This window comes from Sciurus vulgaris (assembly GCF_902686455.1).
Source record: "Sciurus vulgaris genome assembly, chromosome: 15".
Lineage (NCBI taxonomy): Eukaryota > Metazoa > Chordata > Mammalia > Rodentia > Sciuridae > Sciurus > Sciurus vulgaris.
The window spans coordinates 67,899,340-67,927,132 of record NC_136476.1 but is presented as its reverse complement, the minus strand read 5'-3'; the positions used below and the strand labels follow the sequence as shown (position 1 = coordinate 67,927,132).

At 36.3% G+C, this 27,793-nt stretch overlaps 1 protein-coding gene and 1 pseudogene across 7 annotated transcripts in view; both read left to right on the top strand.

Moving 5' to 3' along the window:
- LPAR1 (lysophosphatidic acid receptor 1) overlaps nucleotides 1-27,793 on the top strand; it is a 140,067-nt gene that overhangs the window by 34,035 nt on the left and 78,239 nt on the right. The window lies entirely within an intron of this gene.
- Nucleotides 24,546-26,500, top strand: LOC306644807 (cytochrome c oxidase assembly protein COX18, mitochondrial-like; annotated as a pseudogene). Its single transcript has one exon. The product of its transcript is annotated as a cytochrome c oxidase assembly protein COX18, mitochondrial-like (transcript).

The following is a 27,793-nucleotide window of genomic DNA, read 5'->3' as shown; positions in this document are numbered from 1 at the left end:
TGATTATTTCAGCTGTGTGATGGAGGATTGGAAGATAAAGAAGAACTCGCCTTGTGGATAGGGAATGGAAGAAGGCACTTCAGTGAGAAAAAATAGAAGAGCATGGTGTTTCTAGGAACTCCAAGCAATTTTGTTGATAAATGATGGAAGACTTGTGAGTGGATGAGGTAGAGGTCAGAACAGGGGAGGTCTTATGAAGTGTGCAAAGGAATCTAAAGTTTGTCTCCTCTCTCCTAATTCTTAACAATGGAAAGGATTATCTCAGTTGCATATTAGATCCTTGTGGGAGGTTAAATTGAACGGGGACAGAGAAGTGAAATAAGATTAGAGACCCTTTCAATTGTCCAAGAGAGGTGACCTGAACTAAGTAAGTGACAGTGGAGATGTGGGAGAGAGAATGAATTTGACTCTATTGCAAAGTGTAGTCAGTGGAATATAATGATATATTCAGTGTGAAAAAATAACAAGTTGTATTTGGGATATCTTTAAATTTGAGGTCCTTAAGTCTTTAGGTCAATTGGAGTATTGGAGTATATTCTGGAATGGTAGGGATGCATATTTAAAAATCATCTGTCCCTGTCTGTGAAATTCACTGGTATGGTTAAGACCCGCTAGGGAGCATAAGGACTGTAGGAAAGTGTGAGTAAAAAACTCAGGTGGACCTATATTTCCCAATTGCTGGAGGAAGAGGATCCTGCAAAGATGCTTGAGAAAGCTGTTAGAGAGTTGGATAAGAATCAAGGGAACATGGTTTCATGAGCAGAGAAGGTGTAGAGAGAGTGATTAGTGTTGTATGATGCCACTAAAAGGTCAAGTAAGATAAGGACAGAGAAATGTCTGTATTTAAAGGAAAATGATCTTTTCTCACAGTTTTGAGGAGCTAGGGGCAGAAGCTATAGTGTAACATGAGAGGCTGCAAAAACAATAAGCCCAATTTCTTCACTATTCTTGGCTTTGAAATAGAGGATGGGGGAGGAGTGGAAAGAGTAAAGAGAAAGAAGTTGTTGAGGTCAAGGAACTATTTTTTTTTTAATAGGAATTTTAGCATGTTTATATTCTGAGGATGGAAACAGAGGAGAATAAAAAGCTAACATCACAAAATTGAGAATAATTAAATGAAGTAAAGTATAGTCCAAAACTAGATATGGCTACTTAAGGACTAGGGTGAATGGGAGAAGTGCCTTGCAAGGTCAATGGTTACCCAAATAGGTCACTGTGATTATTATGGAAGGATCCACATTTTTGAGGCAAGCATTACACAAATGTTTACGAGCACAAAGAACTGTGACAGCTGTCTACTAAGTAAATGGTAGAACTTTATTAGGCCCTCACAGAACAATTATTTTGATGTTTTCTCAAAAGTCTGAATTGTTGGGGTAAACTTTATTAAAATAATTAATATATTCCAATGCTACTAACAGTGTATGAAAATTACATGTTGGTTTGAACAGTGGTCAAAGGTTATGTAAATTATTTTTGAGTTACAACTGCTTAGCCTTATTCTTGTTTACATTACCTTCTTGTCTCTGTGACATGAGCCTGAGGCACAGCCACAGGTTTTGGGAGAGAATTTCTAAAGTCCGTGGTTCCAGCATCTTACCTTCACCCATAAAGACAGGTTTGATATCATGTTCCAGCTCTCTGGGATAGAGTTCTTGGGGAGGAGGGAATTTCTGACCCCACCACACTGTATTGGCACTGGATTGGTTCTGCCCATTCTGTGATTGCTCTACCATTTTAGTCTCTGAGTCCTAAATAGTAGTTCACTCTACTCATCCTCCTTTCTCCAAAGAGAAGGACATTTTCCTTGCAGGTAGGAAATTCTTTAAGACATCCTCAGTGATTCCTCTATGTTTATAACTCTTACATAGCCCTTTCTCTCTTAATTTGTGTTTCCTTCTATTAAACAAGTTACATGTGGTGTCCTCAGAGAATGAGTTCCAGGATCATTCTTGTGAGACACAGCTGGTCTTATTTGTGCCAGCCTTTACTTGAGATATGAGTTTGCACTTTTGGATTTTGTCTTACCTCAGAGTGTTCTGGCTTGGCTGCTAAACTCCAGGGCTTGGGGATAGCCATAATCCCTCCTCCTTGAGAGGAGGCTCAATCTCTGGTTTAAATACTTTCCTTTTGACTCCCCAGCACTAAGGGATTCCCATTCTCAATGGTCTCCTGATGACCTGACTGGATTCCTGGATTCCTGAATACCTTCATCTAGGTATGCAAATTAGACTTGTTATATCCAACCCTTCTATGTTAGATGTCACACACCCATAGTGCTTTAGACTTTGGGTGAACACATCTTTTAGGGCCTGGCCCTCTTTATGGACAGTTACAATAGCTTCTTTCTATTAGCACGAAAATTCTCATCTCTGTTTATGGTTTTGGGTCCCTTGATTTATCCTGACTTTGATTAGATTAAGATAAAATCCACCTATCTACCTCTCTAAAAGTGGTAGACATTGCACTGTGTTCATTCTCACTGCCCCCCATTGATAGTGTACCTCGTAATGGTTTTCCCATTAAAAATTTTTTTCTTATGTAGCTGTAGATGGACAGAATGCCTTTATTTTATTTGTTTATTTTTATGTGGTACAGAGGATTGAACCAGTGCCTCATACATGCTAGGCAAGTGCTCTGCCACTGAGCTACAGCCCCAGCCCTGGTTTTCTCATTTTTAAAGATAAATTCTTTCAGAAAGTTGTTCTCACACTGGGTTATACTTCTGGTTTTGTGTGATGAACTTTGGCACACCATGAATACTGTCTGGTAAAATTAAATGATTATTTTCCCCCAAGATAGCTAGAGTTCCTATACATATTTCTGAGCTGTATTATTTAGAGTATAGATTGAGGTGGTTTAGGAGCATGCTTGACAACTGGTTTCTCAAGGAAAGTATACAGATGAATATGTAATTAGAATTCTATTCCTTTTTAAATAAAAAACGGTTTTTGTAAATCATTTATGCTTTATCAGTGACTACGTTAAAATTGCTTCTGGAATTGAGTGCTCCTACAGGAGTTGTTACTATTGTTAATCAGTTGAGAAACCAGTGTTGTTATATAAAATGAACTACAAACCTAGAGGAAAGAAAGTTCTAAGAAAGATATAGATATATATATATATATTTTTTTTTTTTTTTTTTATTTTGGAGGTATTAAACCCAGGTGTACTCTACGCTGAGCTATGTCCCTAGCCCTATTTATTTTATTTCATTTTATTTTATTTTGAGACAAGGTCTTGCAGAATTGCCCAGGTTGAACTCAAACTCGTGATCTTCTGTTTCAGCCTCCCAAGGTACTGGAACTACAGGGGTGTATCACTGTGCCTGGCCCTAAGGAGAACTTTTAAAGGAAACATTATTCCCATGTAAATAAAATATTTAGTTTCCAAACAAGTTTAGTATATATCAAAAATTAAGTCTTATTCTGCATTTGATGGCTACTTTTATATGAGTTTTTATGTGGAAATTTCTATCAGCATTTTTAATTATAATATAATATTTGAGAAACAGCATCTTATTTTTAAGACAGAATCCTAAATGGGCTTTTTGCCTCTTTGCTGAATCAGGAACTTTCCCTGACTTTATTTAGAGTGGAAGGAAGCCAGTGGTTAGTTTTCAGTGTCAAAGAGATCTTTAAGCACCATCAACTTTTTAACTTCTTGTTTCTGTATCATTTCAGGAAATAATACGCAGCTTTCCCTACACAGGATGCTTAACACAGAATGGCAGTGGGAGGGTTCAAGAATGAGGCTAAAAGAAAGGGAGAGACACACATGACCTTGGTCTTTTCCTAGGCTTATCATATCAGGCTCAGGTCTATTAGCCACTTGGATGCTATTTCTGGGTGTGGTGTGATGTTGGGGGTCTTATTACATATACTTCTCCTTTTGCCTGACCATTCTAGTCCAATCCCTTTATGTCCCCACAGTAATGTCTCTTATCTGTAAGGTTCTATCTTGAGACTCTGCATCTCTGTATGTCTAGTTCTGAACACATATCACATTACCTCTTTGCAAGACTTTGCATCAGCCCTACTCTGTAAATCAAGTCGGTTCCTTCTGCCGTCTCAATTTGTCTTGGCTATTTGGGTCTGTAACAGTTCCATTTGAAGCTTAGGATCAGGTTGGTCTATAGACTATCTTGTATTTTGAATATAGATAACAATTTTGATTGCAAATGACAGTTTTGACTTCTACACTTCACAAGTTATTTGTTTTGTCTTATTGAATGAATTAACTTGTCTGTCCAGAACTTTGCTGAATAGTAGGGATAATAGTGGGGTTCTTGTTATTTCTGACATTAATAGAAAAATACTCTTGTTGAGAAACCTCTTCCTTTTATGAGTATTATTTAGAACAGCTCAGTATTTCCATGTTTGGTTTTAACATTAAAAGACAGAAAACACACAACTTTTTAAAAAGGATTAATTATCAACTTATTGCCATCTTAGCGTTTATGTTGTTCTATATACATTTCATTTAGATTTAATTCTGACTACAAAATGACAGATCCCAGGAAACTACACTTTGATGGATAGATAATAGTACTTCCATTTTAATTGAAAAGTAATGAAGCTTTCTTCCACTTCACAGATTTTGTGGACAGGAATCCAGGGCCGTTCTATATACATTTTTATTTATTTTTTGGTACTAGTTATTGAATGCTGGGTACTCATTTTACCACTGAGCTACATCCCAACCATTTTTATTTAAGTTACCCAGGCTTGCCTCAAACTTGCCATCCTCCTGCCTCAGTCTCCTGATACACTGGGATTACAGGCATGTGCCACCGTGCCTTAATTGAAATTTTTGCAGTGATAGCAATGTTCTGTTTCTGTACTGTCTACATGGGTGAATAACTATCATGTTGGACAGTGCAGGCCTTGACTTTGGAGTTAAGCCAGGCTCCACTTACTAGCAGTGGAGTTCTCACCTCGTTTCAAAGCCTTTCTCTTTGGGGCAGGCACAGGTCCACACTGGCACCCGCCTACGGGAGTGGTACAGCACTGGTTGGGTTACAGCCCACCTGGCTTGGTGCCCCTGGGCAGGAGCAACCAGCAACATTGACAAGGATGATGTCCCATGATCACTTCTAGAGGCTCTGTACCATGACTTCTGAAACAGGAGAAAAATCTTGTCCTATTCCTCAAAGAAGGTCCCAATTAAAGTGGGGCCCATTGTTTTCTGAATTACAAGTCAATTCTAAGAGACATGGTTAGTGACAAGTGTATTCTTTCTGTTAGAATTCTTCCAGTGCACAGCAAATGTCTAGAATGAGATTTTTCTTCTCCCATATTCAGGAGGCCATGAACCAACCAATGAATGATTTATTGTGTTTACTGATTTATGAGAAAACTTCTTTGCACAGAACTTCTGAAAGTGATGGGAGAATTGGGAGGGGGGATATAGTGGTGTTATAGTCTAATGTTTGTGATCTCCCAAAATTCCTATATTGAAATCTTTTTCCCCAAGGTAATGTTATTAGGAGGTGAGGCCTTTGGGAAGTGATGAGGTCATGAACGGGGTTAGCACCCTTTTTAGAGAGATCCCAGAGAGCTCTCTACCCTTTGTTGGCATTTGTGAGGATACAATGAGAAGATGACCATCTGCAACCAGAAAGGCAGCCCACACCAGAACCCAACTTTGCTGGTACCCTGATCTCAGACTTGAAGCTGCAGAACTGTGATAAATAAATGCTTGTTTAAGCCATACAGTCAATGATACATTGTCAAATCAACTAAGGCAAATTGACAGCTGTCAGGCTCTTTCAGAAAATAGAGCTGCGGTGGTCCCTGTTTTTTTAATTGTTTTTTGTCTCCAAATTCTGAAAAATGAGGTAGAGTGGGGGAGGTCTGATCCTCCCACCTTCTAGGTGTTCTTTTTCAGTAAGCAATCATTGAATACTGATTGCTTTTAATTCAGCTCCATCTGCATGTAATAGCTATCACTCCCAGGTTCTTAAAAACCTACTGGCTATTCTTGGTTTCAGAGCCATTTCGTGTTTTTGTCTTTTGTGTGTGTGTTTATTTTAACTGGAAATTGGGTGGGAAATATATGGAGAACTGGGGCTAAAGTCATCTTTATTCAGAAGTCAGTTTATCATCATTTACAGAATTTATTGATTTAACCACAACTTTTGATCCAAGTGAACTCTCTCTGGGTTGAACTGATCTCAAAGATTTTTTTTTTTTTTTTGATTGGTAAGTTAGTTTATTTTTTATTGTTTGATTTTTTTTTTAATTTTTTTAAAATTTTATTGTAAACAAATGGGATACATGTTGCTTCTCTGTACATGGCGTAAAAGCATACCATTTGTGTAATCATAAATTTACATAGAGTAATGTTGTTTGATTCATTCTGTTATTTTTTCCCTTCCCCCCACCCCTCCCACCCCTCTTTTCCCTCTATACAGTGCTTCCTTCCTCCATACTTGCCCCCCTCCCTAACCCTAACTCTAACCCTAACACTATGATCTCAAAGATTTTAGACTTCATTGTTTCTTAAGAGAATTTATGCAGCCAACCAGACAATAAAGTATTATATCGGAATTCTTTTGACAGATCAGATTTCATTTGCAAGTGATATAAAGCCCACCTTTGTCCCCATCCTTCTGTCTTCTTTTAAACTTGTAGTTTCATATGACGAAGACGACAACCACAACACCTTTGTATAGATTGGATATTGTCTTTTCAGTTGAGCTTTGATATGATCTTATGCTTATTAACAGAGAGTGGATTTAGGAAGTCAGTCCTTTTGTTCCAGGAAAGCTTGCTGTTGACTTTGGGCAAACTAAAGCTGTTGCTTTTGGCAACACTCTACCGTTCAGATGTTCAGCATCGATAGGCTTCATTCTTCAGATCAGTTCATAAAGTGATGCGGTGGGTACATTTTGTCACTTTCTTACTCTTGTGGACACATGCTGGGATGAAGTCCTGTTCAAAAATAACATGTTCTTAGGCACCTCATTAAGTGTGTTTGTGTTTATTCTTAATGACCAAGATTTATAAATGGTAACACCTGCTCTCAGAGTTGTTCTTCACTGGTCTGTAGCGTTTCCGTTAAAGTCTTTATTGAATAATTGAAAAGTTCTCTCCTTAGAAAATTTCTGGCAGTCCTGAGGATTGAGCAGGTGAAATGGCCCTCAATTTGTATTAAAGTCCAATTTATTTTAGTTTTTTGAAGAAAATGCCAACTTTACCTTTTATGCTGAGGATCAAAAGCACGTGAAACCATTTTTACTCAATACTGAATACTTCAGACACTTACCAGAGACTGTAGAGTCTTGGGTTCTGTCAAAGGCCATTTGAGCCTACTGATGTATTAAAGGGACAGCCTAGTGTTTCTTGAAGTATGGCCCCAGGATGAGTGGTACCAGCTTCATTTGGGAACTCCTTAGTAAATGCAAATTCTTGGGCCCACTCCAGACCTACTGAATCAGAACCTCAGTGGGGTGGGGGTCTGGCTACCTGTGTTTGAACAAGCCCTCTACTGAATTCAGGATGCTGCAGGCTACACTGTGAGAACCACTAGTCTAATGCAATAATTAGCACACCTGGTTTTGGGCACTTGTTAAAATAAAATACAGGTTCATGGTTTCCATCTGCACAGAATCTGATTCTGTAGGACTTGGGTAGGGCCCAGAAATCAGTCCTCTTATTTTCCGTGGTAAAACTTGCTCTGCTCTCACCTTGTATCCTGTTTGATCACTCAATAGCTATAAAATAGAATGTAATAATTTGTTCCTATACAGGTATCTTTAAGAATTCTGATTTAAGATAATGGCATGTAATCAAAAGTTTGCTTCAGAACTACTTAAGGAGACTTTAAAAGTAGGTATATTAGGTGCCCTTCAACAGATGAATGGATCAAGAAAATATGGTACATATATACAATGGAATATTATCCAGTCATAGATAAGAATGAAATTATGGCATTTGCCAGTAAATTATGGAACTGGAGACTATCATGCTAGGTGAAATAAGCCAAAAGCAAAGGTTGAATGTTCTCTCTGATATGTGGATGCTAACTCACAATAAGTGGAGGTGGGAGTTGGGGAATAATAGAAGTTCACTGGATTAGACAAAGGGGAATGAAGGGAAGGGAGTGGGGATGGCAATAGGAAAGACAGTAGAATTAATCAGACATAACTTTCCTGTATTCATATATGAATACATGACCAGTGTAACTCCATATCATGTACAACCACAAAAATGGGAAATTATACTCCATGTATGTTTGATATGGCAAAATACATTCTACTGTCCTGTATAACTAAAAAGAACAAATAAAAAATTTTAAAAAACCATAAAAAGTATAGGGATTTAACTAGGTTCTACTAAATCAAAACCTCTGGTTAAATTGTGGTTAAGAAGTTTCATGGGAGAGTCATGTATTTTTGTTTTCAGCTTTCACTGAGGGCTGATAGAAGAAATAGCCCTATATTTTTATATTTTGCACCACATGATAAATTATCAAGATTTAGAAGAAAATATTCCCTCTCCCTCTCAATGGTTATATTCAACTTATTGTTTTCTCTACCTATTTCCTTTCCCTTGCCTACTTTATTACTTCTGTAACCTGATTGAAACCAGTGTAGCTAGGTGGGGTCCAAAAACTAAGTGATAGTACATCTGCCCTTTTCTTTGAATTGGGCTTTTCGTTTGTAGAACCTATCCCGGCTCTGTGCTTGTGCCTCCTGCTTGTCTTTTTCCATGTGATTGGGTGCGCTGCAGTTGTTGGGAGCCTGACTGTGAAGGAGTTAAAGTTCCCCAGTACCAGGCACTGAGATAGGCAGTGGGAGAGATCTGGTTCATTTTGTTTCAAAATACACCATACCTCAAATAAGTACAAACAGCTGCAATGTGGGCGTGAGGCCAGAAGAAATCAGCGTGGTGCTCTGAACTCCAGCCTGACAGGCTCATCTAGTATGGATCTGAGAGCAGACTCCATCACAAAACTGTCAGACCTGAGAGGAAGAGGGCCTGTGCATGTCACCCTGGTCACCTCTACAGCCACCACCCAAAGAAACTGGGGTGGGTCTTCAAAGAGGTGACCTTTTTGAAACACCCTCCTTATAACCCCGGAACCACGTTTTTGCAATGGATTGAACACACCACGTTTTGTCTCTTACACCCCAGAACTCCAGTATGTAAAATGGAGAAATGTGGGAATACAAAGGATTTATAGAGTTGCTGCCTTTTCATTTTGTCTTTGTGACTTATCTTTAAAAATATTTTTTAAAATTTATTGGTTCTTTTTAGTTATACATGACAGCAGAATCCATTTTGATATACAAGCATGGAGTATACCTTATTCTAGTTAGAGTATGTATACACAATGGAGTATTACTCTTATTTTAAAATAGCAATCACACTAACCCTGGTCCTTAGGACACGGCTTCCTTCTCAAGCCCCAGCAAATTCTTGGTCAGGTAGCAGCTGCAACCATGGAGACTGCTTGATTGTTTATTTTTTCAGTTTCAGTTTTTTTTATTAAAAATTATAATATCAACTCAGCAAAATATTTCTTCTTTTCCTTGCTAAATTCCTTTTGTGCCAGAATTGCATTTCTGCTTTTACAATGCTGTCTTTTCTTTGGAGTGACTGTTAACTGCCTTTACACCCTACTAGAAATTTTTCTGTATGGGATTCTCCATTCTCTGCATGTTTGGAATATCCCTGGTGTTCTTCTGGACCTGTCAGATGGCATCTTTCAGGCTGGTGATTAGATGGTTTCAAGTCTGGAGAACGGGGCCTCCCAGCTGTTTCTAGGTCATGTCTCAGGCGTCGTGGCTACCTTGTGGTTTAACTATCTCTTCAGTCTTTTTTTTTTTTTTTTAAAGGAAAGAACTTCTTTTCCTTTCCATTTTCTGCTGCTTTCTTAATAAACAGCTTCAGTGACTATTTTAAAAGGTGTCCACTCTTACACTTAATAACCCTTTCATAATAAGAAAATAGGAGTTAGAATACCATCCTTATAATTTAGTGAGGAGGCCCATTTTTGTTTTTACAGTTACTAAATCATTCTGAACAGAGAAGATTCATTTAATTTTCTCTGCTTGACTTGCCTTATTGCATCAACAGAGTGGTACTGTTTGAAATGGAGCCCATGGAATTGTTATCTTAAAGAATGAGACCCGCCTTCCCTTACTGACCCCTCAGGTTGGTCAAATTCTGTATGTGAGTTCTCAGGAGCCCAGCTGGGAATAATCCACCCTCCAGCACAGTGCTAGTTTTCTTTGGGTGCTCCTCTATGCTTACTGTGTTTCAGCATTATTGCCAACAGGGATTTCACTGAGGAAGAATGATGCATAACTGGGAACAGGAAAGGAAATGAAATTAAGTGCCTCATGATTTTCCCCATGCTGAAGTCGATATTAAGATTGTATTTAACAGGTATGTTTTTCACCCCACTTTCAAACTTTGGGCAGGATGTATAAGTCTAGACTTAGGTTGTATACTGATTTTTTTTTTTTAAGCTAACTTTTATCTCCAGTTTAATTAGAGGTTAGCGAGGAAAATTAGGTTTCTTATTTGGCTCTTGAACTTTGAAAATAAACAGGACTTGTAGATTTTTGAATAGCACATTGTGGGCCAAACATCTGGAAGAGATTATTCTCACTCGTAGGCAGAAGAAATTTCATAATCTCCCATCTTCAAAGAACATGGCACCTTGTCATATTTCTCCTATATTCTGGAAACAGAAGTACTTAGGGCCACATGGCTGGAGCATCTGCCCTTTTCTTTGTTTTGTATTGAATGTAAATATATCTAATACTAGATTTCTGTAGCTTTTGAAAATACAGCAAAACTTGGTAGTACAATCTGCCTGGGTGTTTACTATGGTGCAGACTTCTCCTTTGTCTACAGACCTATTTGACTTTTGGCAACCTTTCTCTTCAACTTTATGCTTTGTCTGAGACGTCTTTTCCTGTCTTCTCTAAAACCAGGCACATGTGTGTCTGGGATAGTAATGTAATTTGTTACACTAACTTTTTCCCAGATTTAAAAAAAAAAAATTAAACTTATTACTGGTCATGTCTGTTCTTACTGTTAGCAGCAACAATAAAACTTCTTTTCATTTAAAACATTTTATTTTAGATGTTTCTGTTTCCCTTCCTCCTCCTTCCCGTCCCCTACCCCCTGCCACCTCTGAAGCTTACAGAAAAGTTACAAGTACACAGTACACAAGCAGGAAGAACCTTTTATCTGACCAAGTCAATTAAGAATGAATTACTTGAATGCCTGTAATCCCAGGGGCTCCCAGAGGCTGAGTGAGGCTGGAGGATGTGAGTACAAAGCCATGGCAAGGCGCTGAGCAACCCAGTGAGACCCAGTACAAAACAGAGCTGGGGATGTGGCTCAGTGATTGAGTGTCCCTGACTTTAGTCCCTGGTAACCTCTCCCCACCGAAAAAAAAAGTGAATTGTTCATGCTGGGTGCCATGGAACATGCCTGCAATCTCATCTGCTCATGAGGGAGACTGAGGCAAGAAGATCCCAAGTTCAAGGTCAGCCTGGGCAACTTAGCGAAACCCTGCCTCAAGAAAAATAAAAAAGGGCTGAGGTTGTAGCTTAGTGGCAAAGTGTCCCTGGGTTCAATTCTCAATACAAGAAAGAAAAAAAAAAAAACAAGAATTGTTTTTATATTTATACCCTAACACTACTATATGTTTCTTATAAACAAAAATATTCTTCTACACAGTCATAAAACAACCATCAAAATCAGTAAATTAACATTATTTTACTGTCATCTGATTTTCTGATCCCATTCTAGTTTTCCCGATTGTCACAACAGTATCCTTGATAGCAAAGAGTACAATTCAGAATTTTAAGAAATGTTTTTATTAGTGCATTGTGATATTATGCATGGAGGTGGGGCTTGTTGTGACATATTCATGCATGCATGTCACATACTTCGCTCCATTTGCAGTCTGGGATCTTGTATTGCATTCAGTAGTCCATTTCTACTTCATCACTTTTAATATGAAATAGCTTCTCAGGAATTTTTTTTTTTTTTTTTAATGACCTGATCTTTTGAAGATTATAGGCCAGTTATTCTATAGAAGGATTCTCAGTTTGGGCTTGTTTCATGTTTTCTTTGAATTAAATTTAGATTTTGATCCTTCGGCAGGAGTGTCACAGAAGTAATATTCTCATTGCATGCTACCAAGTGGCACATAATAACAATTTGTCCTATTACTGGGGATATTTACTTTATTAAGGAGATACCTTCCAGACTTCTCTACCGTAAAGTCTGTGTTTTACCCTTTGTAATTAATAAATATTTTGTGGGGAAGTGTTTGAGTCTATGTAACTATTCATTTTTAAATCAAACTTTACTAAAATGAGCTCATGAATTTGTTTTTCAGAGTTATGAATAACTCAGTGGATGTCTTTTAAATGAGTTTCACTGTCTTTTTCATATGTATCCATATTTGTTGAATGCTGTCTTAATTATGTGCATTCCGTATGAGGTGTTCTAGAGCATCATGTACATCACTGACTTTAGCCCTGGAATCAGGTATTTCTTCAGAGAGCCTGGTTTCTTTCAATAGAGAATGGTGTTTAGACACTAAGATATATATGTGGGCTTATTGTTACCAAGGTACTACTACTTCCAGGATTCTCACTGTATAGTACACATTTACACCTATCCTTATTACAATTGCTGTCGAAAAATATGAGTCTATATCTCTCTCCTTCTCCTCTGGGTGCCCCCTCACCTTTCAGGATCTGACCTGTGCTGTGGTCTGCTTTCTCATGGGGATATCCTTTTCACTTCGTTTCTGACACCTACATTGGGCTTCCCTTTCTTTGTTACAAGTGTATGATTTTATTTTGTTTGTTGTTAGTTGTTAGTGGTCAGATTTTCTTATAAGCCAGGGTTTTCCATTTAAGAGAACTGCTGAATAATAGTTTATTGTATGTTTATACAACAACTTATTTATTCACTATTCATGAATTGACTATGGATAAAGCTATTATAAACATTTGTGCTCAAGTCTTTGTATAAACATAACATATGCTGTCTTTTCTCTTGGGTAGATTCCTAAGAGTGAATGACTGAATTGGATAGTAAGTATATGTTTTACTTTTTAAAAAACTGTCAAATTGCTTCCAGATTCCATCTCACATTCCCACATCAGTGTGTGAGAGTTGCAGTACCTTTACATCCTTACCAATACTTAGTATGTTATGTATTTTTAATTTTATTCATTTTAGTAGATATGTAGTGGTATTTTGTTGTGGTTCTAATTTGCATTTTCCTAATTGTTCTTAAGTTCTTACGTGCCATCTGTATATTATCTTTGGTGAAATGGTCAAATTTTTTGCTTCTTTTTAAAAATGGGTCTCATTTCTTACTGAATTTTGAAATTTCTTTATATACTCAAATCCTTAAAGGATATGAGTATCTAAGGATATGAATATAAAGGATATGAGTCCTTTAATAAATACATTGTTTGAAAGTATTTTCTCACAGTTTGTGATTTGTCTTTTCATTTACTTAGCAGTGTTTTTTGAAGAGCATGTTTTTAATTTTAGTGAAATTCAGTTTTTCAGTTTGTTCTTTACAAATCATGTTTTTGGTATCTTATCTAAGAAAACTTCACCTACCCCAAGAATACAAAGATTTTCTGTTTTTCTTTTTAACATATAAAGAGGAAAGGTCTGCTTTGACTTCCACTTTGGGAAGTTTCAGTCTGTGATTGGCAGACTGTGTTGTTTTGGGCCTCTAGTGAGGCAGTGCATCATGGTAGGGAGTGCTGGGTGGAGCAAAGCTGTCTTCTTTGTTGCTGGGGTGTGGAGAAGAACTTCTTATGTTTTCTTCTAGAAGTTTTATAGTTATAAATTTTACATTTAGATCTATGATATATTTCAGATAATTTTTTTGTGTGGTATAATGTATTAAAGTCCATTTTTCTTCATGTGGATATCCAATAGTTCTATCAAATTCTTAAATTATATCTCAGTATTTAAAAGTGAAGAAAAGTATATTCTTTCTTCATTATATGACCTACTTTACCTTTGTCAAAAATTAGGTGTCCATGTAAGTGTAGGTTTACTCCTGGATTCTGTTATGCTCTATTGATCCATTTGTTTCTCTCTGTCCATACTGTACTGTCTTTACCATTTATTATCCTTATGATGTCTGTGAGATCAGCAGTGATGACTACTTGTTCACTCCTGATATTAATAATTTGTGTGTTTGTTTTCTTTTTTCCTGACAAATCTTGTTAGAAGGTTAGCAAATTTATTGATTTTTCTCAAAGAAAAATCTTTTGAGTTTGTTTTATATCTTGTTTTCATTATCATCTTCTACCCCCTTTTTTCCTGCTTTCTTTGGGTTTTAATTAGATTATCTTTTTCTAGTTTCTGATAGTGAAAAATGAGGTCATTTGTTTGAGGCTTTTTCCTTTCTATTATGGGTGTTTAATGCTGTGATTCTCCTCTTAGGTACTGCTTTAGTGGCAGCCCACACATTTTGATATATTTTGTTTTTATCTTCATTCTATTCAAAACACTTCCTAATTTCTGTGATTTCTTCTTTGATTTGGAATATATGTAGAGATAGGTTAACTAGTTTTCCAGCACTGAGGGACCTACCAGAGGTCTTTCTGTTATTGATTTCTAGTTTAATTCAAATGTAGTCAGGGAACACACTTTGAATGACTCAAATCCTTTAAAATTTATTGAGACTTGTTTTGTAACCCAGAATATGGTCTATTTTTGTACAAGTTCCTTTTGTATTTGAAAAGAATATGTATTTTGCTGGTGTTGGGTTGAGTGTTCTCAAAAAGCCAGATCAAGTTAATTGCATTCTCTAAGTCCTTTATATCCTTACTGATTTTCTGTTTTGTCAACTAATGATAGGGGAATTGAAGTCTCTAACTATCATTGTGGATGCATTTATTTTTTCTGTTACCAGTTTTTACTTTGTGCATTTTGAAAGTCTCATTAGATGATTGTTACATTTGTTGATGAATAGGCCTCTTATTATGAAATGACCTTTACCCCAGTGTTATGTTTTACTCTCAAATGTATGCTGTCAGATATTAATGTAGGCACTTCAGCTTTATTGTCTGATTTTAGTGTGGTATGTATTTTTCATTCTTTTATTTTTGAGCATTTGTTAAATATTTTTACAGTATGGTATTTGTAGAGAACATAGAGTTGGGCTTGCTTTCAGTTCAAACTGAAGACCTCTGCCTTTTTATTAGGATGTTTAGACCATTAACATTTAATGTGTGCATTTATGTATTTTGAAATGAATATGTTTAAGGTTATCATCTTGCTGTTTCTCTGTTTGTCCCATTTGTTTTTTTTTTTCTTCTTAGTATTTAGTATGTTTTATGATTTCAATTTATCTTGTTGGCACATTAGCTATATTCTTAGTTTTTACTGGTTTGATTCAGTGTTTATAGTAGGCTTTACTTTCTTCGAGGCTACATGTAAGTGTACCTCTTTATGTGTAGTATATGAACCTGCTTAGTAATATACTACAGTTTTTCTCTTTTAACTTTTTTATATTTACCTATGTAATAAACCCTATTGTTATTATTTTTGTTGACTATGTTTTTACAGCTTTAATGAGATATCAATATCATACAATTCAACCATTTAAAGTGAAAATTCAGTGATTTTTTTTTTTAGATATTCATATTAGGGAACTATCACCACAGTCAAGTTTAGAGAATTGTTATCATCCCAAACGAAACCCCATTCCCATCATCAGTTACTCCCTATGTCTCCTTCCCCAAGACCCTGAAAAATAGTCTGTTTTCTGTCTTATAGACTAGTCTATTCTAGACATTTTGTATAAACAGCTCATAATATATGTGGCCTTTTATGACTGGCTTTGTTCACTTAGCGTAATATTTTCAAGGTTCATGCATGCTGTAACATTTATCATTACTTCATCTTTTTATTACCCAAAAATATTTCATTGTTTGGAAATATCATAATTTTTATCCACTTAAAAATTTGGATTGTTTACACTTTTTTGAATAATACGTCTACAAACATTCTCAGACAAATTTTTATGTTGATATATATTTTAAGTTCTATTGTATCTAGAAATGGAACTTTGGGTTATATGGAAACTTTAATATTTTGAGGAACTGCTGGACTATTTTTCATAATGGTTGTACCATTTTACATTTCCATCAGCAGTGCATTAAAGTTCCAATTTCTCCACATACTCACCAATACTTGCTGTTTTCTTTTTCTAGTGGTTGCAAATTGATATCTTGCTATGCATTTGATTTCTGGTTTCCTAATGGCTAATGATACCAGATGCCTTTTCATTGCTTATTGGTCATTTTTATTTTTCTTAGGAAAATGTCTATTTGGATAGTTTCCCATTTTAAAATTAGCTTGTCTATTTTTTATTGGTTTTAAGAATTCTTTATACATCTGTTATCAGATATGATTTGTAAATGTTCTCTCTTGTTCTGTGGGTTGGCAATTATATCTTAATGAGATTTTATGATAAAAATGATCTTTACATTTATTCATGTTATTACTACTTTAGCGTCCATCATTCTTTGTAGAGATCCATATTTTTGTCTGATATAACTTTCCTTCTGTTTTGATATACTCCCTTTTTAAAGTTTTATGTAGTCCAAAGTTTGCTTGTGATGAACTTTTAAAGTTTTTTTAAAGTTTGAAAATATTTGTGTTTTAATTTGTTTTTTGAAAGTTTCCAAGAATATCAGATTTCTAGATGGATAATTTTTCCCTCCATTACTTTAAAGATGTTGATCTCCTGCCTTTTTGCTTGTGTTGTTTCTGATGAGAAATCTTTTATCATCCTATTCATGTTCTTCTTTGAGCCATATGTCTTTTTGTCATTTGGTGAATTTAAAATTTCTCTTTATCATTAGGTCTTGATAAATTTATGATGTTTCTTATGCTTATGGTTCATTGAGCATGTTGAATCTGTGGATTTAAAGTTTTGATGAAATTTGGAAATTTTTATCTTTTATTTTTCAAATTTTTTCTGTCCTCTTTAGGAAAAGATATTAGTAGTTCACTTGAAAATTTCCTGCAATTCACTAATATCCTATCATTTTTCTTTTAATGTTTATTTTGGATAGTATCTGTTTTTACTATATCAACTAGTCTCCTGCAAGTCAAATTTTATGTTAATCTCATCCAATGTATAAGTTTTCTTTATATTGTACATTGTATTTTTTTGTCTCTACAAGTTTGATTTGGTCTTTTAAAATATCTTTTATGTCTTCTCCTTAATTTTTTGAATGATTGGAATATAGTTGTAATAACTTTTAATGTGCTTGTCATTTCTAACACCTGTGTATCTGTTTGGGGTCTATTTCAACTGAGTGATATTTTTCATCATTGTGAGTCTTCTTTGTATGACCAGTAATCATTGATTGGATGCCAGACTGTGTGAGTTTTGCCCTATTGAATGCTGATATTTTTATGTTCCTATAAATAATCTTAAACTTTATTCTGAGTCACAGTTAATTACTTGGAAACAATTTGCTTTTTTATGTCTTGCTTTTAAGATTTGTTAGGCATGATCAGGTCAATGTTTAGTCTAGGGCTAATTGTTTTCCACTGCTTAGGCAAAATTCTTATGAGTACCCTACTCAATGTCCCATGAATTATGAGATTTTCTAGTCTTGCTGATGGGAACAGAGACTGATTACCAGCTCTGTGTGAGCATCAAGTACCATTCCCTATTATCTTTTCAGATGGCTATTTCTCTGGCTTCTGTTACAGTCTCACATGTGTTCAAAGAAGATACTTGGCAGATTTTTGGAGTTTTCTGTATTTCTATTTCTCTCCTCTCTGGTACTCTAGTATATGAGCTGTAGCTTCCTTGAGATTCTTGAATTCTCAGATCTGGCTTTTCACCAAAGTTCCCTGGGTTCCATCTAGATTTCCCCTGGCCTGTGGAGGCAAGAAGCTAGGGCAATCACAGAGCCCACCTTTTTTTTTTTTTTTTTTTTTTCCCCCCACCTCTCAGGTATCATGGTTGTGTATTGCCCAAAGTGTAGTTCTTTGTATATTTTATCTTATTTTTTTGTGTATATTTTGACAGGTAGGTATATCTAGTTTATATTACATCATCTTAGCCCTATACATTTTTTTTGGCAGAAAATTAAATTGCCCATACCACCTCAGAGTATAATGTATTATCTCTCTCATGTGTATTTTCCTAAATAGATAAATATTTCAACACAGTTTTATTGGCTATCTAAAATTGAATTGCAAATAAGTATACAATACCTCATTTTAATAACTCAGTCAGCAATACCATATTATTGAATGTTTTTAGATTATTTCCAAAAATTTCCACTTGCATGCAATTTTGCATTAAATATCCTTGGAGGAAAATCTTTGCCCTTAGTAATAGTTCTGTAGTATGCTGTGGAGTTACATAGTCTTTGATTCAGCATACTTTCTAGGATCTTGATGCATACACACACACACACACACACAATAAATCCATATGCATTGTAGAAAGATTATAACAATTGCATCACAAATATTTTGAGTACCTATTTTCCTACATGTACAAACTCATCAGAAAACTGTCTTTCAGGTATAACTTTCTAATGTTGGGGTACAGTTTTAAAATCACTGTTTTTTTCATTCAAGCACTCAGGACTGATTTTGATACTTTGCACCAAAGGTACTTGAATTTGAAACTACTTAAAAATGAATTCAAAACTACCTAAATAATGGATGACGCTTCTATCAACAGAACCCTCTGTTGTTGAAAAACTGTTATTCTGGGTTGAATCACTGTTCCTGCCACAGACACAGATCTGTGGCCACAGACCTTCTGACTAGCTGTTTCAACACTTTGTTCCCACTCCCCATTTGGTTTCTCTTCTTCTCTCTTCCCTTCCCTTCACTTCTACCAATATGAATATACATATTCATATTCCTATTTTTGACTATTCAGGAACTACTTCTTATGTTAGAGACATGCTCATACTCTTAGCATACTCTTAGAAGGAAGCATCTTCCTAGACTCCTCCATCTGCTGTGGTTGGAAGACTCTGTCTTGTCTGAGATTTGGTTATAGAGGTTGTAATTCTCCTTATTTTGAGAAATGTGGACTGAAATCACCCCAACTTGGCTCAGTGGCTCCCTTCTTTAACATGCTGCAATAGACATGAATCCACTGTGTCCTTTAGTGTACTTCCTACCTTAGGTAGAAGTCCTAATCCCATCCATCCTTCTACTGCTCTTGGTACTTTTGCAGACGGCTGAAGGTCGTGGCTTGCAGAGACTATGAAGAAGATCAGGTCTTTAAACTCTGTGACCTTGGGCTATGGAAAGAAACAGGATTAAGCCTGTTTGTTACCCAGAGAGGAACTCTAATTTTCCTACTTTCCAAGAGAATTTTCTCAGTCTTCTCTATGGACTTCCATTCCTTTATTCCCCTAAAATATTGATCTCATCCCGTCTTTTCCTGCTCTCTTGCTTCATGACTGATTATATTTGCTTGACTTCATTCTTTAACTCAGAAATCTATAGTTCTACCCCATTTTTTACCTTATTCCTCAAGGAGAGATTCTCCCCATTTTCTAAACATAATAACAAAGTAGCTTGACCCTGAGACTGTACGCAGGGTTTGCCCAATACTTCGTTTGCCTCTGTAGTGACTACTGTTTTGGGATTTTTCCATAAATCATTGTCTTGCAGTTCCTGGTTATTTTTATGAATTTTGATACAGTGTTTCTTTCCATACTTCTGAAATGGAAAGTGTATGCTTGTCCATCCAGTCCTGAAATCAGGTCAGTGAGTTTATATTATATAATTTTTGATTTATTTCTCCAGTTTTTAGAACATGGGAGTCTTAACTGATAAAAGATTAATAAAATAGTGCAGATGCTTTAGTTGTGTTTCTCTTTCTGTAATTCTCATCAGCAGGGTGGGCTGGCATGTTCCTTTCCTTGAATGCATCAGATTCGTGCCATATGGAAAGAACGATTAACTTTTAGGACACAGGTAGGATAAAAGCTTGGAATGAGTAGCTGGAGGGGTGCATGGAAACTCTGATCCTACATGTGGAAAATGAAAGCGTTAACATGAAGTACCTGTCTTCTTGAGTGGGCTGAGGCCCAGTGCTCCAAGGACAAGGGAAGTAGAAGTGGAAATGATATTTAAAAACAAACATAAAAAACTTACTTGATTTCTTCAGTGCTGTTCTAATTTCTTTGTTCTAACACTGCATGTGAAGCAAATGAATTCTGATCACATCCCAGCTGGGCCATTTTCCTCTCTGATGGTAGAGGCCACTCTGGAAAGGATGGGTAGCCCAGGTAGAAAGGCTAGCATGGCTATTCCTTGATCATCCTGTTTCCCTCTTTACTTCCCTTTTGCAACTTTAAACCCAAAATTGTGATTTTTATCAACTTACAGGGAAGCAGTATTGATTAGCTCCTTTCTTAAAACATGAAGAATTTTCTCCTTTTTCTGATGATTTTCTGCTCATTAATTATGTATTTCCATTGGGTCGCTTTTTTTTGGCAGTTATGACTGCATTTTTTGTCACCATTATCATCACAGTTATTCTATGTTTACATGGACTGACAGGCTGTCTATGCTGAAGCAGTCCTGAGCATATTATTATAGGTTTGTCATATGAGTAGCTGCATTGTGATGTCAAGTAGATTTTTCAGGGTGAAAAACATCCTGATTATAATTAGAAGTGTCTTGTTCTTGCTATTGCAAGTCAACAGTTACTTAAAAGTAGAATTTTTTAGTTATTCCATATTTCTGATAGAGTCCTGAAAATAAATCCTTTGTCTTATTCCTTGTGGCCAGAATGATAGTTAAGTCTGGCTCAGTTGTTTTTCCCTTGCAATTTGATTGTTTTTCCCTTCCTGATTTTGTTTTCCTATAAAATTTCAGTGATTTAGACCTATGTTTCAACTGTAAATCATTTGCATAATATTTTTCCTGGAAGGTGCAGATTCTTTTTTTAATTGTGATAAATTGCCCATGAAATTTACACTCTTAACCATTAACTATACAGTTCAGTAATGTTAAGTACTTTCACATTGTTGTGCAGTGTCTTAGTCTGTCTTCTGTTGCTATAACAAAAAGCTGGAGGCTAGATAACTTATAAAAAACAGAGGTTTATTTTGGCTCAAGGTTCTGGAGGCTGCAAAGTCTAACATCAAGTACCAGCATCTGGTGAGGGCCCTTTGGCTGCATGATAGAATGGCAGAGGGCATCACATGGTGGAATAAGAGCAAGTGTGTCATTGTGGGTCTCTCTCTTCTTGTAAGGCCACTAGTAAGGGGAAATACTAGGGAATTACATTGGTCAAATTACATTGTTATATTGTGTGCATGCACAAATATATAACCCTGTCCCACCATTATGTAACAATTATAATACAACATTAACAAAATATGGGAATAAATAAAGCCACTAGTGCCTTAGGACCTCATCTACTCCTAATCACGTCCCAGAGACCCCACCTTCAAGTACATATGAATCTGGTCATTATTTTTCAATACATGAGCTTTTGAGGGACACATTCAAATCATAGCATGAAACCAATCTCCAGAACTCTTTTACATCTTAGAAAGTGGAAGCTCAATGCCCATTAAAAGACTCCCCATTCTATCCTCCCCTCCCAGTCCCTGGCAACCACTATTGTTCTTTCTATCTCTATGAATTTGATTATTCTAGGTACTATAAAACCTGAATTGTACAGTATTTGTCATGTTTGTGTCTGGTTTATTTCACTTAGCACAATGTCTTGAAGTTTCATCCATGTTGTAGCATGTGTCAGGATTTCCTTCTTTTTAATGGCTGAATAATATTCTGTAGTATGTATATACCACATTTTGTTTGTGTGTTCATTGCACATTTGTTTCTTCTGTCTTAGTTACTGTAAATACTATTGCATGGACATGGATGTACAAATAACTTTTTGAGATCCTATTTTTAATTCTTTTGGAAATATATCCAGAAGTGGGATAGTGTGGTTGCTGGAGCATGTGGTAGTTCCATTTTTCATTTTTTTGAGGAACTTCCTTTCTGTTTTCCACAATGACTGCACCATTTTATCATCCCACCAATAGTGCACAGGGGTTTTAATTTCTTTATCTCCTCACCAATACTTGTTTTCTTTTCTTTTCTTCCTCCTCCTCCTCCTCCTCCTCCTCCTCCTCCTCCTCCTCCTTCTTCTCCTTCTCCTTCTCCTTCTTCTCCTTTACTTCTTTTCTTCTCTCCTCCTCCTCCTCCTCCTCCCATCCTAATTAATGTGTGATGATATCTCATAATATCCCATTTGCATTTCTCTGATAATCAGTGACAAGGAGCATTACTTCATCTTTGCTAGTCATTTGTTTATCTTCTTTGAAAAAATATCTACTCAAGTCTTGCCCATTTTTTAATCAGATTATTTGGGGATTCTTGTGTGTGTTTGTTTTTGAGGTAGGAGTTAGGAAAGTTTACTTCCATTGGTAAATAACTTGTTTATTTTGTTCTTTTTAAGTATATCAGTTATTCTTATACTGGACCTTTATTTTCTGTGCCCTATATCTATAATTTCTAACCAACCCAATATATTTCATTGTTAAAAAAATAGATATATGTGCTTTTTTCCAAGCCAGCCTTCCATGGCATCAACATGGATTTTCTGCAGTGGCACTTCTGCTTTTTCTAGTTTAAATTTTTTTGTTTTGGCAGTGATGTTCTTCTTTTGTTTTTTATTTTTTTATTGAAGTTATAAATTTGTAAATCAAAGCCATACACTTGAAAATGTTCAGTAGCTCCAAGAAGCTTGTGCAGGTTAAGGATTCCTGTTCTTCCTTAACTTTTTGCCTTCACTGGAGCTAGGCTGCCTTATTTGGTATTTGCATCAAACCTCTATGATTTTTATTTTATTTAAAAAAATTTTTTAACTGAATACAATATATTGCTTTGAAATGAGTATACATTTTTAAATTTTCAGGTTTTTGCTTCTCCTTTTTGGTTTATAAGTTCTAATATTAATAGATTTTCCATATGGAAGTTGTGCCATTATGCTTATTTTCATGACACACCTAATCATGTGGCTGTGCCTTTGCCAGTATTCATTGTTAGTCTGAGCTTGTTAATGTGATTTCCACCTGAGCCAGGTCGAATTTTATGAATCCTTTTCCTCTTCTGAGAATCTTTTGTTCTCCTTTTATTTATTCATTTTTAAAATTTTATTTGTTCTTTTTAGATATACATGACAGTAGAGTATATTTTGACATATATATGGAGTATCTTATTCTAATTAGGATCCCAGTCTTATGGTTGTGCATGATGTGGAGATCTGCTGTGGTGTATTTATATATGTACATAAGAAAATCATGTCAGATTCATTCCCCTGTCTTTCCCATTCCTGTTCCCCTCCCATCCTTTTCATTATTTTAAAATATTTTTTAAATTCATTTTTATTGTAAACAAATGGGATACATCTTGTTTCTCTATTTGTACATGAAGTAGAGGCATACCATTTGTGTAATCATACATTTACCTAGGGTAATAGTTTTTGATTCATTCTGTTTTTTTTTTTCTTTCCCCCACCCCCCCACCCCTCTTTTCCCTCTATACAGTCCCTCCTTCCTCCATTCTTGCCCCCTTCCCACCCCCTATATGTGTCATCATTCAATTATCAGTGATATCATTCATCCTTTGGTTTTTTGAGATTGGCTTATCTCACTTAGCATGATATTCTCCAACTGCATCCATTTGCCTGCAAATGCCATAATTTTATTATTTTTTATGGCTGAGTAATATTCCATGGTGTGTGTGTATATATATGTACATATATATACACACCACAGTTTCTTTATCCATTCATCAGTTGAAGGACATCTAGGTTGGTTCCACAATCTTGCTATTGTGAATTGAGCAGCTATGAACATTGATGTGGCTGTATCTCTGTAGTATGCTGATTTTAAGTCCTTTGGGTATAGGCCAAGGAGTGGGATAGCTGGCTCAAATAGTGGATCCCTTCCAAGTTTTCTAAGAAATCTCTACACTGCTTTCCAGAGTGGCTGCACTAATTTGCAGCCCCACCAGCAATGTATGAGTGTACCTTTTTCCCCACATCCTCTCCAACACCTATTGTTGCTTGTATTCTTGATAATCGCCATTCTAATTGGGGTAAGATGGAATCTTAGTGTAGTTTTGATTTGCATTTCTCTTATTACTAAAGATGTTGAACATTTTTCATATGTTTGTTGATTGCTTATAGAGCTTCTTCTGTGAAGTGTCTGTTCATATCCTAAGCCCATTTGTTGATTGGACTATTTGTATTCTTGGTGTAGTTTTTTGAGTTCTTTATATATTCTGGAAATTAGTGCTCTATCTGAAGTATGAGTGGCAAAGATTTTCTCCCACTCTGTAGGCTCTCTCTTCACATTGCTGATAGTTTCCTTTGCTGAGAGAAAGCCATTTAGTTTGAATCTATCGCAGTGGTTGATTCTAGCTTTTATTTCTTGTGCTATGGGAGTCCTGTTAAGGAAGTCTGATCCTAAGCCAACAAGTTGAAGATTTAGACCTACTTTTTCTTCTGTAAGATGTAGGGTCTCTGGTCTGATTTCAAGGTCCTTGATCCATTGTGAGTTGAGTTTTGTGCAGGGTGAGAGATAGGGGTTTAGTTTCATTCTGTTGCATATGGATTTCCAGTTTTCCCAGCACCATTTGTTGAAGAGGCTATCTTTTCTCCATTGCATATTTTTGGCACCTTTGTCTAGTATGAGAAAATTGTATTTATGGCTCCAATACAGATATGCTGTGTCGGATGGGCGGTCGGTGGCAGTGGTGCTTCCTACCCTACAGCTCCGAACTGGGGGCCTGCCTCTTATGCCATCCCTCAGGAGCAGCCCTGAGCCCTCTGCTCTCCCAATGTGGGCAGTGTCATCAGTCTTTGCAGTTGCCCCAGGCGGTGCGGGCAGCTGGTATGAGGCCCTGGCAGCGTCAGCACAGGGTGCAGGCCGCTGAGGAAGTGCTGCTCGGCCTGCATGCCGCCTTGCGCCTTCCTTGGTGGGGCAGCATTCTGCTCACCACTGTGGCGCTGCCCCTAGCCACCTACCAGCACTACAACCTGGCCAAGGTGGAAAATTTGCAACCAGAAATAAAAAATTGCCAGGAATCTTAACCATGAAGTTGCAGTTTATGCAAGTCAGTTGAGATGGTCCAAAAGAATTACCAGGCTCACTTATCTAAAGAATATGAGGAGGCTTGTTTCAGAGCTGTATGTTCGGGACAACTGCCATCCTTTCAAAGCCACGTTGTTGGTTTGGATTCAGTTTCCAATGTGGATCTTCATTTCTGTTGCCCTCTGGAATTTCAGTACAGGGGCGGTACACACAGACACAGGTTTTTCTGTTCAGGAGCAGTTAGTTACTGGTGGGATCCTCTGGTTTCCTGACCTCACTTTGCTGGATTGCACTTGGATTCTTCCTGTCTCTGTTGGTGTCACCAATTTATTAATAGTGGAGATTTTTGCTCTGCCAAAAATTGATTTCAGAAGTGTGTTACGTACTTTGCCCGTGCTGTATCATTATTGATTCCAGTTGCTGCAACAGTGCCTTCCTCAATGGTTCTTTACTGGCTATGCTCCAGCTTCATGGGCCTTTCACAGAACTTGCTGCTGCTTCTCCTAGATTTTGCAGACTTTGCCAAATACCATTGACCAAATCTGATTCAGATACTCCTTATAAAGACCTCTTTGCTGCCTTCTATGCCAAGTTCATTTCAAGAAAATGACATATTTTCCAATAATTTTGAAATGGTTGTATCATTATGACCTTGATACATTTAGGTTGATATATTGATATATTTAGATATCAATTTGCCTTTATATAAAAATCATGAACTCTAAGTTCTATGGGTTAAGCTATAATCCAGATATCTTTGACAATAATTAAAATCTTCGAAGTGCTAGAAATGTAGTATGTTTAATTGTGAAAGAGTGTAAGAAAGGAACTAAAGTACCTGCCCCAATTTATAAAATTCCAGCTTGTTAGAGGTGTTTAGAGAATGGGATCAGATGCTGAATTATGTCAGAATGTTCTAAAAAGTTCCACATATTAAAGATTTTGTAAAACAAAAGGATATAGTGAGGTGATTCTTAGTATTTTGGAAGGGAGCAGAATTACAGACTCTTTTGCATATCTGATAAAAGGCTGTGTATGGTTTCTTTTCAGAGAAATCTTGAACTCACTTTCTAAGGACCTTTGTTGTCACCCCAAAGGTCTTTTGGCAACTCTTAATCAAGAAATCTTAAAAGAACATATGTTGGTGTTCATATGTGGTTGAAATACCTGCAGAAGAATAGTACACTTATACAACTACCTAATATAGATAATGTCTTCTGGCCCTCCTCTGAAAGAACAAAAAGTGTACGTTTGCTGGACGCAGTGGCTCATGCCTGTAATCCCAGTAATCCCAGCAGCTCAAGAGGCTGAGGCAGGATCATAAGTTCAAAGCAGCCTCAGCAAAGGGGAGGTGCTCAGTGAGACCTAAATAAATACAAAATAGGGCTCTAAATAAAATACAAAATAGGGCTGAGGATGTGGCTCAGTGGTTGAGTGCCCCTGAGTTCAATACCCGGTACCCCCACAAAAAAGTACCTTCTACCTGGTGTGGCATCACATACCTAAGTAATTCCAGCTACTCAGGAGATTGACGCAGGAGGATCAAAATTTTCCTGCCAGCCTGGGCAACTTAGGGAGACTCTGTCTCAAAATTAAGAATGAATGAATAAAAAGACTGGAGATGTAGTTCAAATGGTAGAGCACTTTGCTTGACTTGTATGTGCTAGGATCTGGTTTTAATCCCATGTACCACAAAAAAAAAAAAAAAAAAAAAAACAAACAAACAAACAAAAAACCCCTGTACATTCCATTTTCTGTTTAAGAACTCAGGAATACAGAGTATGACACTGAATACTGCTAGAGACTAAGGTAGAAATTTTTTTTAGGCATTAAGTTTATATAGTCAAAGGTAGAAAACTAGAAGGGCAGTTACATATTATGAAGATGATTTTAAACTGTTATTATTTGGAAGGATAAAATACTCCAGTGGGCTTATGAAAGAGACTCTGCATAGGAAAACTTTACAGGTAATTGAAATTATGACTTCAGTTTGCTTAATTTGGAAACATGATAAAATTAATTATGGTTGAATATTTAGGAACAAATTTGACAGATATTTGAGAAGATTATAAAATTTCCTTGAGTTAAAATATGGACCTGATTCTAAGAAACCCTGTCATACCATCTTGATGTTTTACAATAAAATGAAAACTAAAGCAAAAAAAAAAAAAACATTGTATTTATTTGGGTTTGTGTCCTTGTCCTCTATTCTGTACCATTGATCTACCTGTCTATTTTGGTGCCAATACCATGCCATTTTTGTTACTACTGCTTTGTAGTATAGTTGAAGGTCTGGTATTGCGATACCCCCTGCTTCACTCTTCTGTTAAGGATTGCTTTAGTTATTCTGGGTTTCTTATTTTTCCAGATGAAGTTCATGATTGCTTGCTCTATTTCTGTAAGGTACATCATTGGGATTTTAATTGAATCACATTGAATCTGTATAGCACTTTTGGTAGTATGGCCATTTTGACAATATTAGTTTTGCCTATTCAAGAACATGGGAGATCTTTCCATCTTCTAAGGTCTTCCTCAATTTCTTTCTTTAGTGTTCTGTAGTTCTCATTGTAGAGGTCTTTCACCTCTTTTGTTAGATTTATTCCCAAGTATTTTATTTTTTTTCAAAGCTATTGTGAATGGGGTAGTTTCCCTA